Raw genomic sequence first — 16,244 nt, forward strand, 5'->3', positions numbered from 1 at the left:
AGCAACTCGATGAAAGATCAACTAATTAAGCTCATTGGTATTAAACGCCAGCTGCGCTTAGTTGAACTCAAACAATATCAAATATATCATTGCCATTTGGTTTTCTCGAACGGTTCTTCATATATAACTCTTCCTGGATTTTGCCAGGGATCGGTTTCAATCGATCGAGAAGCACCCCTATCAAGAAGTGTTTTGCTGATATGACAACAATAATAGAGAAAATAACAAAAGGTGAGGTACAGACCTTTTCAAGGGATCTATGTGTATTGAAGTATTTAGCATCTGTGGTCCGTTTCTTCCCGCACGCTGTCGTGGTCACAAGGTATTTAATGAGTGCATAGTGTTACCAGAAGTTGGCTCAATGACCAAGCTGAGAAACCATATCAAAAACCAGGACCTATGTTATGAAGTAACTCCGTCCTCTTAGCAAGTACTAGAAGCTATCTTGGAATTATGCTACTTGCTGTTTCTAGTTCTCAAAGGCGTGTCACTCTCAATAGGTGGGGTCTTAGCCTGCCGAGCACAGAACAAGAGCGCAGAATGTGCTCCATTGTTTCTCTTGCAACTTCACTTTCATTGACGAGGCCAAATTAAAGAGCATGTGACGCCAGAAGACATTGAGCACACGGTCCTTTTTTTAGTAATGAGAGTATCTGCGTTAGTATAAGATCCTCTCCTGCTTGGTTGCTCATTTAAAACTCTCGCCTTCTTGGCTATCGCAAAATTTGGTTTAAATCCAAATTCCGTTCCAAACGAAGGTATAGGTTTGCGGTGGAAAAAACACTTCGCCGCCAAGTACTATCGTTTACGTTTGTGAACGCGTTGTGCGCGTTTTTCACCACCAAGAGTCGAATTCAATGCTCAGGTGGGAAAGGACGGGGCTTATGGTTTTACATTCGGATAACAATTTATAACATCTTTCGACGGGTTGAGGCTGATTGATTTCGCCGCGGCACCTAATATGGGCATCTGCAGTACTAGGGAAAGCATAAAAAGCTACACCAAACTAGTTGGCTGTCGCCTGACCAGTTTTGCGTCGGGAGTTAAATAAAATAGAATGCAGTAGTCATAAGAGCAGCTGATGTCCTTTTGGAAGCAGCCCTCTTATTTTTCTTCTTGTCGAAATGTGTATTACCGGAGTGGAACTCTCCCGTACTCAGTTAAAGAAATCACACGATAAGAAATCCTAGTTCGTTCGGAAAAATTACAAATCTTATGTATTATTTTCTAATTGCTGTTTTTACGTGCAGGTCCCTTTTTCGCTCTTATTTGGAATCCAAATTTATAAATAAAGTTTTGGTTTTAAAGATGAAGATTCGTGTTATTGGCGAGCTTTGGGCATTATTCGTCGTAGTGCTTTTGTTTAGCTATATTTTATTAAATTAATTTGCACACAAAGAAATCTATTTGTACTATGGCCCTATTGCGAATATTTTATTAGAACTAACACTGCATTACCGGCAGTTGCTAACATTCGCCAGATGGCAGCGCAAGCGCATGTTAGTTTTTATTGATATATGATTGATTGATAGAACAGCTGATTTCTGTTGATATTTGATATGAGACTTTTATATTTGTTGCGCTCATATTAAATGCTTCAAGATTTACCTTCAATTATGAAAAATCAACAAAAAAAAACAGTTGCATCATTATTAATATTATATTGCAGCAACTTGAACTTTGTTTGCTCTCTGACTGCATCTGACATAAATCTTTTTAACTCGCACGCTAGACTGTCATATCATAAAGTCAATGTTGCTTTTATTGTGGTTGCTATGTTGCTCGTTTACACAACTCCTAGCTGAGCACCACATAGTTGAGCAACACCAAACACCATCACAAACACTTCCATCAACTGTTGTTAATGAGTTCTTGTGTCAAATGGCGTAAAAATAATGTCAACTTGAGTAATGGCAGGCAGGCAGCAGCAGCAACAGCTGCACGCACTTGACGCCATAAAATATGCGAAGCGAGAAAGTCAGATAGCAAAACCACCAGATACGTAGGAGTATTTAGTACAGCGACCAATTGCAGCAACAACAACGAAGTAAAATTACCACAAGACATGGTCTATAATCATGGTTCATAATCATCAAGAAGCAACATCGTAAGGCGAGCGCATAACACAGTTTCCAGCCCCTTCACTTATTTAGGTGCGCTTAAGTAGCATCTTTCTCACGAGCTAAATTCTCTAATTTCATGACACCATTTGACACTTTCTTTTAGTTGTATACCCAAAATTTTAATTTGTCTTAAACAAAAGTTAAATGAGTGTACTTCTTGACTTCCAGTGTTTCCAAGGACGGCCACAATCTTAAAAGATTATTTCTGCTTTCTTCATATTTGAAGTTTAATTTGCAAAATTAGGTAGCGGAGTCATATTTTAATAAAGTAAGTAAGATGGCTTATTTCAATTTAAAAATAAATTTTTACAGTTGCTTCTTGAACCACGTCAACGCTTACAATTTCGCATTTGTTGTGTGGTCTTGGTGACATCTAAAATAATCAGGAAGTGTCAGAGTAAATGAAAATGAACTGCTCATGTTGTAAAATGAGTAAAAAGAAGTTTCTTAAACAATTTATGATTTTCAAAGACGCTTTACTCGTTTTGCAATTAACAACAGCTTGCCTTTCAATTTAGTTCAGTTAATTTTATAGAGGAGACAGATAAACAGACTCAGGGCCAGATTAAACCTCAACGGGGCCCTAGGCAACTATTAATTTGAGAGCCCTTTATCACGTCCGTACCCTTCTTTTTATACCTTTCATGAACATGAAATGGTATATTAACTTTGGTCCGATGTTTGTAACGATGACAAATATAGAAGATAGACTCACCATTAAGTATACCGAATTGATCAGTGCGAGGAACTGAGTTGATATAGTCATGTCCGTCTGTCCGTCCGTCTGTCTGTTTGAACGCAAACTAGTCCCTCAAATTTTGAGATATCTCAATGCATTTTGGCACAAGGATGTATTTTTGTATTATATTAGACATTTGTCGGCTCCGGTAGGTTCGGACCACTATAACATATATCTCCCATACAACCGATTGTTCAGATAAGACGATTTTGGTCATTGCTGCCGCAATTTAGAAAGTATATACGTGAAGCTCGGTGATATATATTCTAATATATCATAGAAGGTTTTCTGAAAAAATCACTTTGATCGGAGATATATATAGTATATATTCCATACAACCGATCGTTCAGATAGAAAGATTTTTGGCCATTTCTCCCTTAATTTAGAAAGTATAAACGTGAAACTCGGTGATATATATTTCAATATATCATAGAAGATTTTCTGAAAAAATCACTTTGATCGGAGATATATATAGTATATATCCCATACAACCGATCGTTCAGATAGAAAGATTTTTTGCAATTCCTCCCTTAATTTCCAATATAAAAACGTTAAACTTGGTGATATTTATTCTAATATATCATAGAAGATTTCCTGAAAAAATCACTTTGATTAGAGCTATATATAGTTATATCCCATACAACCGATCGTTCAGATAGAAAGATGTTTGGCAATTCCTCCCTTAATTTCCAAAATAAACACGTGAAACTTGGTGATATATATTCTAAAATATCATAGATTTCCTGTAAAAATCATTTCGATCGGAGCTATATATAATATATATCCTATACAACCGATCGTTCAGATAAGGCAATAAGACAGTCCCGTCCTTACTTGTTTCGATTAAAAAATACAAACTTATATCTTTCATAAAAATTTTATTGTCACAATGAAATAATATCAATAAAATTACTATCTACATTTTAAACATGTCGTTTTCTACATTTGTTTTCGGCAAATTCATCAATTATCTATGTATATCATCAATATTTTAATTGCGATCATTAATGTTAAAAAAACTCGAGGAGCTATTTCTGTGTTAGGAAATACATCGGCTAATTGATCTTCCATTAGAATCTTAAAAAAATGACTGTGAGTTTTTTGTGCATCATAGTGCACCATCGTGGAGTTCACGTAACTTTGGAAGTGTTTCATTTCAAACAAAAATTCTTCCAAATCTATATAATAAAAACGAAATGAATTATTTGTAGCTTCGTGGAGGCCTCCACCTCTTAGAGAAAAGTTGATGAGAAATGCAAATCTCTCTGAAACTTCCATATTCGTACGTGTTCCAGAATATTATCGAAAATTCCAATCATTTATTGTTCTCGAATATTCTCCATCTTTTCATTGACTTCTATTCCCAAACATTCACGAAAAGGTATTTGTTAAATAATACTGTGGCGTATATTAGCATCACTAAGCTGTTAGTAATAATCGCAACAACAAAACACAGCAAGCAGCGACACTTATGTACGAGTCAATTAAGAACATTCCACAAATATAACCAGCAGCTCGAAGTGAAGAGATATCTGACGCACACACACGTAGTCATCAGCCGAAGTAGTTACTCACACATGCACACGCATAAACTACAAATATACATATGTATAGCTGGTAACCAAGCATGACTTGCAACTGTTCGCGAAATTACTAGACCTTAGGAGAGATGGGTGAACGAGAAAGCCGAGAGAATAAAAGCAGCGCAAGCTGAGGAATCAGTAATCAGTTTGATTTAACCACGCTTTTGTGCAGTACGCGATATTGAAGTATAATTGTACTAGGCCCAAAGTAGACTAAATAAAGACCATATTACAATACCGAATATTGGAGTTATTTATTCGACAGTCCAGCGAGACGAACGTTAGCAGAAGGTGCAAAATATCAGGAAGTCCCCAAATTCGTTACAATACATTTATTTATTTGTCATCCATCATTAATCATTCATCATTCTAGTTGACATTTTCGCTTGAAGGCTTCTACACCCTCTGTTCCAAAAATAACCGAAATTATTCAAAATAAAAAAAAAACAAGTGTACATTTTGAGGTAATTCTTTTTTATTATTCAATATACTCACCTCTCACTTCGATACACTTCTTTGCACGCTCATACAATTTGTTAAATGAGTCGGAAATGTCCTTTTTAGGAACCTTGTCTAGTTCGTCGGTCGTCGCCTTTTGATTGCGGTCAATTGAGTTCTATTTATTTCAGTAAAATTTATTTTCAGTTCTGAATATATTTTTCTTTCAGTGCCTATTCTGCCTATTTGTTAATCCGGCCCTGAACAGACTTGTCAAAATGTATTGCTTTGAGTTAAGAATAAAAGTCATATCTCGAATATCTACCCAACTAGAAGGCGCTTTTCATGGAACAGTGGATAGTGTGCTTGCTTACCTAGCCGAAGGAAGATTCCCCATTTACATCAGCAGTAACAGGCAAAATGTGTTTTTGAATGATTTTATTTAGCTTGACTTGACTGGCCGGCACGAATTTTGTAATTGAAATTTAAGTAACTTCCCGATAAGCTACAAGCTTGAAACTTGGAATATAGTTCAGAACCTGATGACAATGCAATAATAAGAAAATAACTCCGATAGGTGGCGCATGGATCGAAATATTTCAAAAAATATTATTTGTGGTCCGATTTGGTTCATATTTGGAATACATAATACATACAAAAATAGAAGGCGACCTATGAAAAAAATCGCCGCTTGATGGCGCAAGGATCGAGATATTCAAAAAAATCGTATTTGTGGTCCGATTTGGCTCATATTTGGAACAAATATTACATACACTCCGGTAGAAGTGACATCAAAATATTTGGAGTTCGAGGAGGGACAAGCATACGTAGCGCAGAGTCGAGTAAAGTCTTTGGAAGGATTACGTATTGAGGACTTAGATTGTAACAAATTGTCAGGGAAGAGTCCTTGTAATAATGTGTCACTAAATGAACTAAATATAATGGAGAGATAATAGGCAATTAAATAATGACTAAAAACTTGAAAATAAAATAATTAAAAAAAAATTTTTTTAAGTTAAACGGTTTTATTGAAAACAATACTTACATGAAGTAATAATATTATTAAAAGCTAGAAAATAATAAGGTAGGCCCTAGGTACTAAGCATCACATTCCTCATCAATGAAGGGCGTTGATCAGACAATTAAATAAAAGCGTTGGACGCGTCAAATTTCTATTGATAGCCTTCTATAAGACCAACTGAATCTTAATTAGGTTACGATACGCTTCACATATTTAGCGAAAGCTCTGATAGCTCTAAAGCTTTGTACTGCGCTTATCCCGTGTTTCTACCATAAAATGCCTTAGCAGATACCTCGCAAATATATTCTTCACAAATGGTTGTATTATACAAGTTAACCGTTAATCGAACTAACTCTTTCTTGCCGGATTCAATATAGGGACCGTGAATTCAAATGAAAAATTTCATATTTAAGAACTGTATTAAGACTTTTGATGAGTAAACATCTTGCACAATGTGGGAGAAATTTACGTGGTTGAGTTGATTTGGGCGAAACAGGACAACAAATCTAGGCAAGGAAATGAAATGAAAGGAAAGAGGGAAAGGAAATGATAGTTAATTGTGTGTTATCGACGAGGTATAAAATTTGCTAACAAAGTTTATCAATATGCCACCGATTTTTTTATCGAGGGGTTATCAAAAAGTTATCGATTTGTTGTCAAAACAATAATCGGTTTGTTTTCAAACACATCGATAGTTCATCAATTATTCATTGCAAAGTTATCGATGACTATAGGATTCGTCCATAAGTAAAGTAAGTAATAAGATCCCGAACTGGGCTAGCCCGAAGCTTCGAGCGGTAATCGTACAAAATAAACACATTACAAAATATCTAGGAATCATGCTAGGAAGTAAACATTCGCGAAAACTCTTTTTGGATGAGATAGCGAAAACTTCTGACGACATTAAACTGACAAAATTAGTCTTAACACTAAGGAGCGTAGACTGAAGGCCTATGACTGCCACTGTCTTTTGTCATGACACCTGTAAATTGATGCGTGTCAGTGACAGCGTTTGTCGCTTTTATATATTTGTCTATATCTTTCCTCCTCGAGCATGGAATCCCAAACACAGCTTGTATATATGTTTTTGTGTCTCTATTACATAAATTGTAACTACATAAAATATAGGGTAGTTGTATTTTTTTTTTACTTTTTAATATAACATTCTTACTGAGCTGTTAATTCCAATTCTTAAGTTATTTTGGAGTTTCAACAGTAGGCATTAATTTTGAGTTTATGGGGCAATAAGAATGTAGTATAAGGTTTTTTTATACTCAGTTGAGCAGAGCTCACAGAGTATATTAACTTTGATTGGATAACGGTTGGTTGTACAGGTATAAAGGAATCGAGATAGATATAGACTTCCATATATCAAAATCATCAGTATCGAAAAAAAAATTTGATTGAGCCATGTCCGTCCGTCCGTCCGTTAACACGATAACTTGAGTAAATTTTGAGGTATCTTGATGAAATTTGGTATGTAGATTCCTGGGCACTCATCTCAGATCGCTATTTAAAATGAACGATATCGGACGCCCACTTTTTCGATATCGAAAATTTCGAAAAACCGAAAAAGTGCGATAATTCATTACCAAAGACGAATAAAGCGATACAACTTGGTAGGTGAGTTAAACTTATGACGTAGAATAGAAAATTTGTAAAATTGTGGACAATGGGCGCGGCACCGCCCACTTTTACAAGAAGGTAATTTAAAAGTTTTGCAAGCTGTAATTTGGCAGTCGTTGAAGATATCATGATGAAATTTGGCAGGAACGTTACTACTACTACTATATATGTGCTAAATAAAAATTAGCAAAATTGGATGAAGAACACGCCCACTTTTTAAAAAAAAAATTTTTTTAATTCAAATTTTAACAAAAAATTTAATATCTTTACTGTGTATAAGTAAATTAAGTCAAAATTCAACTCCAGTAATGACATGATGCAACAAAATACAAAAATAAAAGAAAATTTCAAAATGCGCGTGGCTCCGCCCATTTTCATTTAGTTTGTCTAGAATACTTTTAATGCCATAAGTCGAACAAAAATTTACCAATCCTTCTCAAATTTGGTAGGGGCATAGATTCTATGACGGTAACTGTTCTCTGTGAAAATGGGCGAAATCGGTGGAAGCCACGCCCAGTTTTTATACACAGTCCACCGTCTGTCCTTCCGCTCGGCCGTTAACACAATAACTTGAGCAAAAACCGATATATCTTTACTAAATTTGACCCACGTACTTATCTGAACTCACTTTCTCTTGGTATAAAAAATGGCCGAAATCCGACCATAACCACGCCCACTTTATCGATATCGAAAATTACGAAAAATTAAAAAAATGCCATAATTCTATACCAAATACGAAAAAAGGGATGAAACATGGTAACTGGATTGGTTTATTGACGCAAAATATAACTTTGGAAAAAACTTTGTAAAATGGGTGTGACGCCTACCATTAAAAGTTCTACAAGGCGAAATCAACAGCCCTTGGAATCTTGGCAGGAATACTGTTAGTGGTATTGCACATATAAATAAATTAGCAGTACCCGACAGATGATTTTCTGGATCACCTGGTCCACATTTTGGTCGATATCGCGAGAACGCCTTCACATATACATCTAAGGGCCACTCGCTTTTAAAACCCTCATTAATACCTTTAATTTGATATCCATAACGTACAAACACATTCTAGAGTCACCCCTGGCCACCCTAATGACGATATCTCGAAAAGGCGTCCACCTATAGATCTAATGCCCACTCCCTCTTAAAATGCTCAGTAACACCTTTCGTTTGATACCCATATCGTACAAACATTCTAGAGTCACCCATGGCCCACCCTAATGGCGATATCTCGAAAAGGCTTCCACCTATAGACCTAATGTCCACTCCCTCTTAAAATGCTCAGTAACACCTTTCGTTTGATACCCATATCGTACAAACATTCTAGAGTCACCTCTGGCCCACCCTAATGGCGATATCTCGAAAAAGCGTCCACCTATAAACCTAATGCCCACTCCCTCTTAAAATGCTCAGTAACACCTTTCGTTTGATACCCATATCGTACAAACATTCTAGAGTCACCCTTGGTCCACTTTTATGGCGATATCTCGAAAAGGCGTCCACCTATAGAACTAAGGATTACTCCCTTTTAAAATACTCATTACCACCTTTCATTTGATACCCATATCGTACAAACACATTCTAGAGTCACCCTGGCCCACCCTAATGGCGATATCTCGAAAAGGCGTCCACCTATAGACCTAATGTCCACTCCCTCTTAAAATGCTCAGTAACACCTTTCGTTTGATACCCATATCGCACAAACATTCTAGAGTCACCCTTGTTCCACCTTTATGGCGATATCTCGAAAAGGCGTCCACCTATAGAACTAAGGATTACTCCCTTTTAAAATACTCATTACCACCTTTCATTTGATACCCATATCGTACAAACACATTCTAGAGTCACCCCTGGCACACCCTAATGGCGATATCTCGAAAAGGCGTCCACCTATAGACCTAATGCCCACTCCCTCTTAAAATGCTCAGTAACACCTTTCGTTTGATACCCATATCGTACAAACATTCTAGAGTCACCCCTGGCCCACCCTAATGGCGATATCTCGAAAAGGCGTCCACCTATAGACCTAATGCCCACTCCCTCTTAAAATGCTCAGTAACACCTTTCGTTTGATACCCATATCGTACAAACACATTCTAGAGTCACCCCTGGCCCACCCTAATGATGATATCTCGAAAAGGCGTCCACCTATAGACCTCATGCCCACTCCCTCTTAAAATGCTTAGTAACACCTTTCGTTTGATACCCATATCGTACAAACATTCTAGAGTCACCCTTGGTCCACTTTATGGCGATATCTCGAAAAGGCGTCCACCTATAGAACTAAGGATTACTCCCTTTTAAAATACTCATTACCATCTTTCATTTGATACCATATCATACAAACACATTCTAGAGTCACCCCTGGCCCACCCTAATGGCGACATTTCGAAAAGGCGTCCACCTATAGACCTAATGCCCACTCCCTCTTAAAATGCTCAGTAACACTTTTCATTTGATTCCCATATCGTACAAACACATTCTAGAGACACCCCTGGTCCACCTTTATGGCGATATCTCGAAACGGCGTCCACCTATGGAACTAAGGATCACTCCTTTTCAAAATACTCATTAACAGCTTTCATTTGATACCCATGTCGTAGAAACATATTCTAGAGTCACTTCTGGTCCACCTTTATGGCGATTTCTCGAAAAGGCGTTCACCTATAGAACTAAAGCCCATTCCCTTTTAAAATACTCATTATCACCTTTCATTTGATACCCATATCGTACAAACACATTCTAGAGTCAGCCCTGGTCCACCTTTATGGCGATATCCCTAAATGGCGTCCATCCATAGAACTATGGCCAACTCTCTCTTAAAATGCTCTTTAATACCTTCCATTTGATACACATGTCATACAACCACATTCCAAGGTTACCCTAGGTTCATTTTCCTACATGGTGATTTTCCTTATTTTGTCTCCATAGCTCTCAACTGAGTATGTAATGTTCGGTTACACCCGAACTTAGCCTTCCTTACTTGTTTATTCTTCTCACTATTCATACGAAAAATTTTCTCTTATCTTTCTCTGATATTCTTCCACATTCTGCATTTTTCTCTCACTCTTCCCTTCCTTCACAAGTTTCTCCTTAAATTTCAGTTTCTCTTTCTCTGCCTCAGCCTCTGCATTTTAATTTCAACTAGAGTTCCTCCATCTAAACCTATTACTACTTCTACAACTTCTCTTTTGCTCTTATTCTGTTTCTTTTAATCACTTTCCTTTCTGGGGCCTATTTCTCCTCCCTTCTCTCTTATTTTTATTCCTCTCTCTTCCACTTTGTCTCTTCATATTCTACCTCGGCTCCCTTTCTGTATCACTGCCCACTTCCTCTCCTTTTACCATTCCCACTCTCTCATACATATACTGCAACCAGTGTTGTCACTTCTAAAATCTATTTAGTGGTAGATTTTCAGAAAAAGGGTGGTATATATCCTAAAAATAGTTGTAGAATTTTCAAAAACATTCAAACCAATTTTTTTCAAATTATTATTATTCAACCATTAAAACGAACATAACAACTTCAAGTGCATTAACAACATACATATAAACATTTGTATGAAGAGTATGTGTATACTGTATAGGCTTTAGACCTTATCAAATAAAAAAAAATATATTTAAAGAATAGTGGGACTCTCACCTAGTTTTTAATTCTGAAGTTAGTAGTCGGTAGTTTTTAGGCGTTTTTTTTTAAATAAACTATTTGAATAAGTATCAAAGAACTAGTCTTAAAAGTTTGAAAATTTGTTTACTACAAAAACCTTAATAGCTGAAATTGATAATCAAATGCGAACTACCGACCAAGAACTTTAACAAACCATGCGCGGATACGACTAAAGTTAATTTACAGTCTCCAAATATTCCATTTTTCATAACACATAGTTCAAACATATAATAATACTACTAAGAAACCTTAAAATAACAAATTACTTCAATGGAATCCAACGAATACTAATAGTCCGAATCTAATGAAATATACTTGTGCATTAAAACAATTTATTTTTTAAAACTTACAACTTACATCCGTGACATCGAAGGCATCCATCGGATACTGCAATTGGCGGTTGAGTGTAATATGGCTCGCATCTCGGCTGCCATTTCGATAACACCCTATCTGAGAATGTTTTTCAAAAACACCATATTTGAGTTTTTCTTTTGAAAATGACCTATCTCAAAACTCGATTGAAGAACGCACAAAATGTTTTTCATAACCATCCCAGCTTATGTCACAAATTTATTAAATTTAAGCTGAGATAGAGCGTTTTTGAAACTAGGTCTGAAATAGGGCGTTATTCCAAAATTTTCTGGGATAGGGCGTTTTCGAAACGGCGGCAAAGATACGGCGATATTCCACTCAGCAGTCGAAAAATCAGATTATTACAAAGTTTTTTGCACGAATTTCCCATCAATAAAGTTAAATTTCGCATAAAATTTTATAAGTTCTTTCGAAGGTAAGTATTATAAAACTTACACATTTCTTTGGTGAAAATTTGAAAAACTTATACAGAGTGTGCTTTACGATTAATTTTCAACGTACTTAAAAACCTTAATTTTAAGTCATTGTGAGCAACTTAAAGAACATAGTCAAATGCAGGCAAATAAAAAAGTGGTAGATTTTTAAAAAAAGTGGTAGGAGTGGTAGATCCGGATTTTAGCCTAAATAGTGGTAGATCTACCACTATAGTGGTAGAGTGACAACACTGACTGCAACTCTACATCAAATATTAGATAGCTACTACAAAAAGTTGTGAAAACATAGCCAATTTAGCCTTTTTCTCCCGGGAGGCGTGGCACTGCCTATTTTTCGCAATGGTTTTCAGCAGTTCGGATGCATATACCGAAAAATTCTAAAAGTGAGCCGTACAAAATAATTAATTGGCGCGATTAACCTCCGAAGAGATTTAGGCCGAACTTAACTTTCAATTTGCGTCGTGCTATTTTGTAATATTGCTAATAATTGGCGGGACGGAACCACATGTTTTATGCCGACACCGAACGGCAGCTGCAAGGCAAGTGAACTTTGACTGAAAAGCGTTTCATAGCAGAAATATACTCGGAGTATTTACTTATTCACTGCTAAGGGGCGACGTTTTTCTAAAGTTTTTGATTCTAATTTTCCCCGGCCTTCAACCCAGAACGCTCGGTGTTGTAGGCAAGCATGCTACGGCCACACACGGCGGCCACCTTAAATTTGTATAAAAGTATATTTACAGCTTAAAAAATTGCACTCACCAACTTTTATTTATGGATAATGGCATGAAAAAATTTGTTCATCAACCTGGAAATAAACGTGAAAGATGAAAAATTTATTATTTTATAACTAGATGGAGATGAAGCGAAAAAGACGGAGGGAGGAGTGAATAAAAAGATTAGGAAAAGGTGTAGAGGGGTAGGGTAGAGTTAGACGGAAAAAGCTTATTAAAATGTATGCAGATAGGCCAAATTTAGGGCAGAACAACGTCTGCCGGGTATGCTAGTTATTTTATAACATTTTTTTTACTAAAGAATCAATATATAAAAAAACTTAAAAAACACGCTTTTAACGCACATCGAACTAAAGGGCTACTTTTTCAGAACCAGGTATTTTTTTTAAACCGGATACCTTTTTTACCCGAATATTTTTAAGGATTGGCACTTTTGAGAGACAGATACTTTTCCAGAACCGGGTACTTTTAATAGCCAGATTTTTTGGAACCGGATACTTGTTCATAACGGGTTATTGCTTTAGAGAAGGACACTTTTTTAAAATTAGGCATCTTTTTGCAAACAGGTACTTTTTTGGGAACGGGTACTTTTTTGAACCAAGTAATTTTTTTTGAACCGTAATTTTTTTAGAGCAGGTAGGTACTACTTTTAAGAATCCAGTATATTTTTAGAACCGAGTACTTTTTTTAAACCATGCACTTTTTAAAAACCGTGTTTTTTTTTAAACAAATAATTCTTTAGAGCCGGTTAGTTTTTAGAAGCGGGTACTTTTTTAGAACATGGTACTTTAAGCCAGGTACTTTTTTAGAGTCAGATACTTTTTTGAGCCACGTATCTCTTCAGCATCGGGTACTTTTTATACCCGAATACTTTTATAAAACCGGGTACTTTTGAGAATCGAGTTCCTTTCAAACCCCTCTAGTGTTTTAGAATCTTATACCCTGTTTTTGGAGCTGCGTATTTTCTTGAACCGGATACTGAACCGGATATTTCTTTAAACTGGGAATTTTTTCTGAATTTTTTGAGTCGGGTAATTTTTCAGAGCCAGGTAATTTTATAGCCGGGTACACCACTCGACCTTGAGATGTTTGGCAGGACATGTTTAACACTCACCAATTCCTCATCAGTTAGTCTTGATGCGAGCCAAAGTACCTGCAGTGGTAAAACTTTCTAAGAATTGCCCGAAAATGTGCTACAGCATTCGCAATCAAACACTTAACCCACACGTGTGCACCAACAATTCTTTAAAGTTAAAAGATTTGTTCGTAATTTAAAAGAAAAGAAATACCGCTCCACACTCAACATTAGCGAGCTGATGTGACTGAGAACGAGATTTTATAAATTCAACTAGAAAATAGTTCAAACAAAGTAAAATTGTTTACATAGTACATCTGTGGGTTCGAAAGTAGCTACAGAGAGTAGATGATCACATAAATAGATACGTATCTACGAAATGGCCAACACGTTGTAAATTTTCACCAGAAAATGTTGCTGCAATTTTGCAATTCTTACGCGTTCCACACAATACGGAATATAAAGCAGAATTTTAATGCGTGCCCGAGGCGCGTGCAAATTTTCACATCCAACTCTTAAACGACCTGGCTACATATGTACATAGTCGGCCAAACAGATATTCGACGTAAGGACTAACAGTTGTCGTGTGCGGATCTTCTTTCTATAACATTATTATAAACCAGAGATCGTAACACCGTGATGACTTTTAGCAAAAATTTGAGCTTGGGCTCACAGGAGGATCAGAAGACTTTCGCCGCTGTGGGCTGTCTGTCTCTCCTCCTACAAGAACCGAGGATAAAGGCTATAAAGTGGTGACCTATACTGACCACATAGCATCCCTGTTTATTTCCGAAGGGTTTTCACATGGAAACATGGGTACAGTGGCAAGGAGGTCCAAAACTTAATAAAGAGGACTGAGGAAGTCTTGGTCGCTTTGTATTGCTGCCGTATGAGTATTGACAAATTCCCTGGCTTTATGAAAGCCGATGCTCTTCCATAGAGTGGTGAGATAGAGGAAAACATTGCTTTCAATGTCAAAAAGCTAGAAAACGGACAACGAAAAGCCGTGATTGAAATCAGCGGAACACTTTCTACCGTGCCAACTCTGGTATGGAATGTAATGTAAAATACTAATGGTGAGGGTGACTGCAGTCAGGGCTGTAATTCGTATTAAAAATGCTTATAGACAATGGGCACTCCAGCATTTCGACCAGGGTTTTTGACCGGCTGCTAGTTTTTCAACTCATTATCCCACGATGGAGAAGAAAATTTATTCCGGCGAATTTATTTACTTATAAGTCATGCTGATTTAAAATTTTATGTAAGAGCGATGTGAGTATTTTTCCAACAACTAAGAGTCAGGCAACATCCCCGCCATCTATGATGCTTGAGAAGGGCTTGTATAAAGCGCGTCATGCGCTGTGGAGGGTAACATCTAAACGGACGGTCATGCGGCTATTAAAAAGCTGGGTTCCAAAACTATGAATCGCATCGAATACAACTTTTTGGGCACTAAAGCATATGAAAGGGCACGTGATAGAGCTTTCCTGTCCAAAATGGATGCCAATAAGGACCTTGAAACTCCAATGTCACTTTCAGCCTACTTTCGGAAAGGTGGGCCTTGGGTCAGGTACCGCATGCCAGGTGTTGTGAGTGTTCTGGCTGGTTGTTGATGCCAAGAGCGCAATGGAACTACTATTGTTCACTAGGGACCATCTGTGAATAGAGATTGGAGTGTCCATAGTACTACCTCTTCCAGAAGGCGGTTCATGTGGCTCAGATAAATATTCTGGATGACTGAAGCTGTATAAGTTGCATGGAAGATGACGAGGCAGAGTTGTCTTATCACTTCACTGGCTTGACTGCCCAGCTGTTCCAAAGACAAGCCACAAATAACCTGGTATAGATGTAGACCAGTCCCTAATTAGTAACCAAAGTTATTAACTGATAAAAATAATAACATGGTGGCTATATTTTCCAACTTATGTAGGAAGCGTTTTCTGCCAGACGCTCGGAGTAAACGTCAAGCCACTGTCGAATATTAGCGAACAAATTTGTAATCTTAGTCTAAGCTTGGTTACCAATGAAGAAAAATAGCTCTAGAAAAAATATTATTTTTCAAACTTAGCTCAAAGCATCAGAACTGGCGGACGAGCAGGAATCGGTACCTGAGCACGAAACATTAAAGTTTTGTAACTTTTCCTTTACCATGGTGAGCTAGTCCACTACCGCTAAACCACGGACCTCATTAATAACACTGGAACGACTTGTAGACGTTCAGTCTAAGTTATAAGGCTGTTGACGATCAATAGGGGAGACGGGAAAGAAGGGCAGGCAAGGGCAGAGAGCGAAAGAGATGTCCCCTCCATTGAAGAGTGAGAAGGAGGCGAGGAATTGAAATGGGAGAAAGAAATAGAGGGTTAAAAGAGAAGAGGTATACGGACAGATTTACAAGAAGGCAGGAAGCGGGAGCGGGGGAATGGAGGGTAGAAGTGAGAA

At 37.1% G+C, this 16,244-nt stretch overlaps 1 protein-coding gene across 4 annotated transcripts in view; it reads right to left on the reverse strand.

Annotated features, from left to right (window-relative positions):
• Positions 1-16,244, reverse strand: part of Sulf1 (Extracellular sulfatase Sulf1) — a 308,672-nt gene that overhangs the window by 143,444 nt on the left and 148,984 nt on the right. For 3 of the 4 annotated variants that reach the window (XM_067758025.1, XM_067758017.1, XM_067758023.1), the window contains exon 3: positions 12,759-12,804. The exons of the other annotated variant lie outside the window; for it this stretch is intronic. The gene's annotated coding sequence lies outside the window, so the exon portion shown is untranslated. The remainder of the gene's footprint in view (positions 1-12,758; positions 12,805-16,244) is intronic. 4 annotated transcript variants of the gene reach the window in all.

Source organism: Eurosta solidaginis, chromosome 1 (assembly GCF_040869045.1).
Source record: "Eurosta solidaginis isolate ZX-2024a chromosome 1, ASM4086904v1, whole genome shotgun sequence".
Classification (NCBI taxonomy): domain Eukaryota; kingdom Metazoa; phylum Arthropoda; class Insecta; order Diptera; family Tephritidae; genus Eurosta; species Eurosta solidaginis.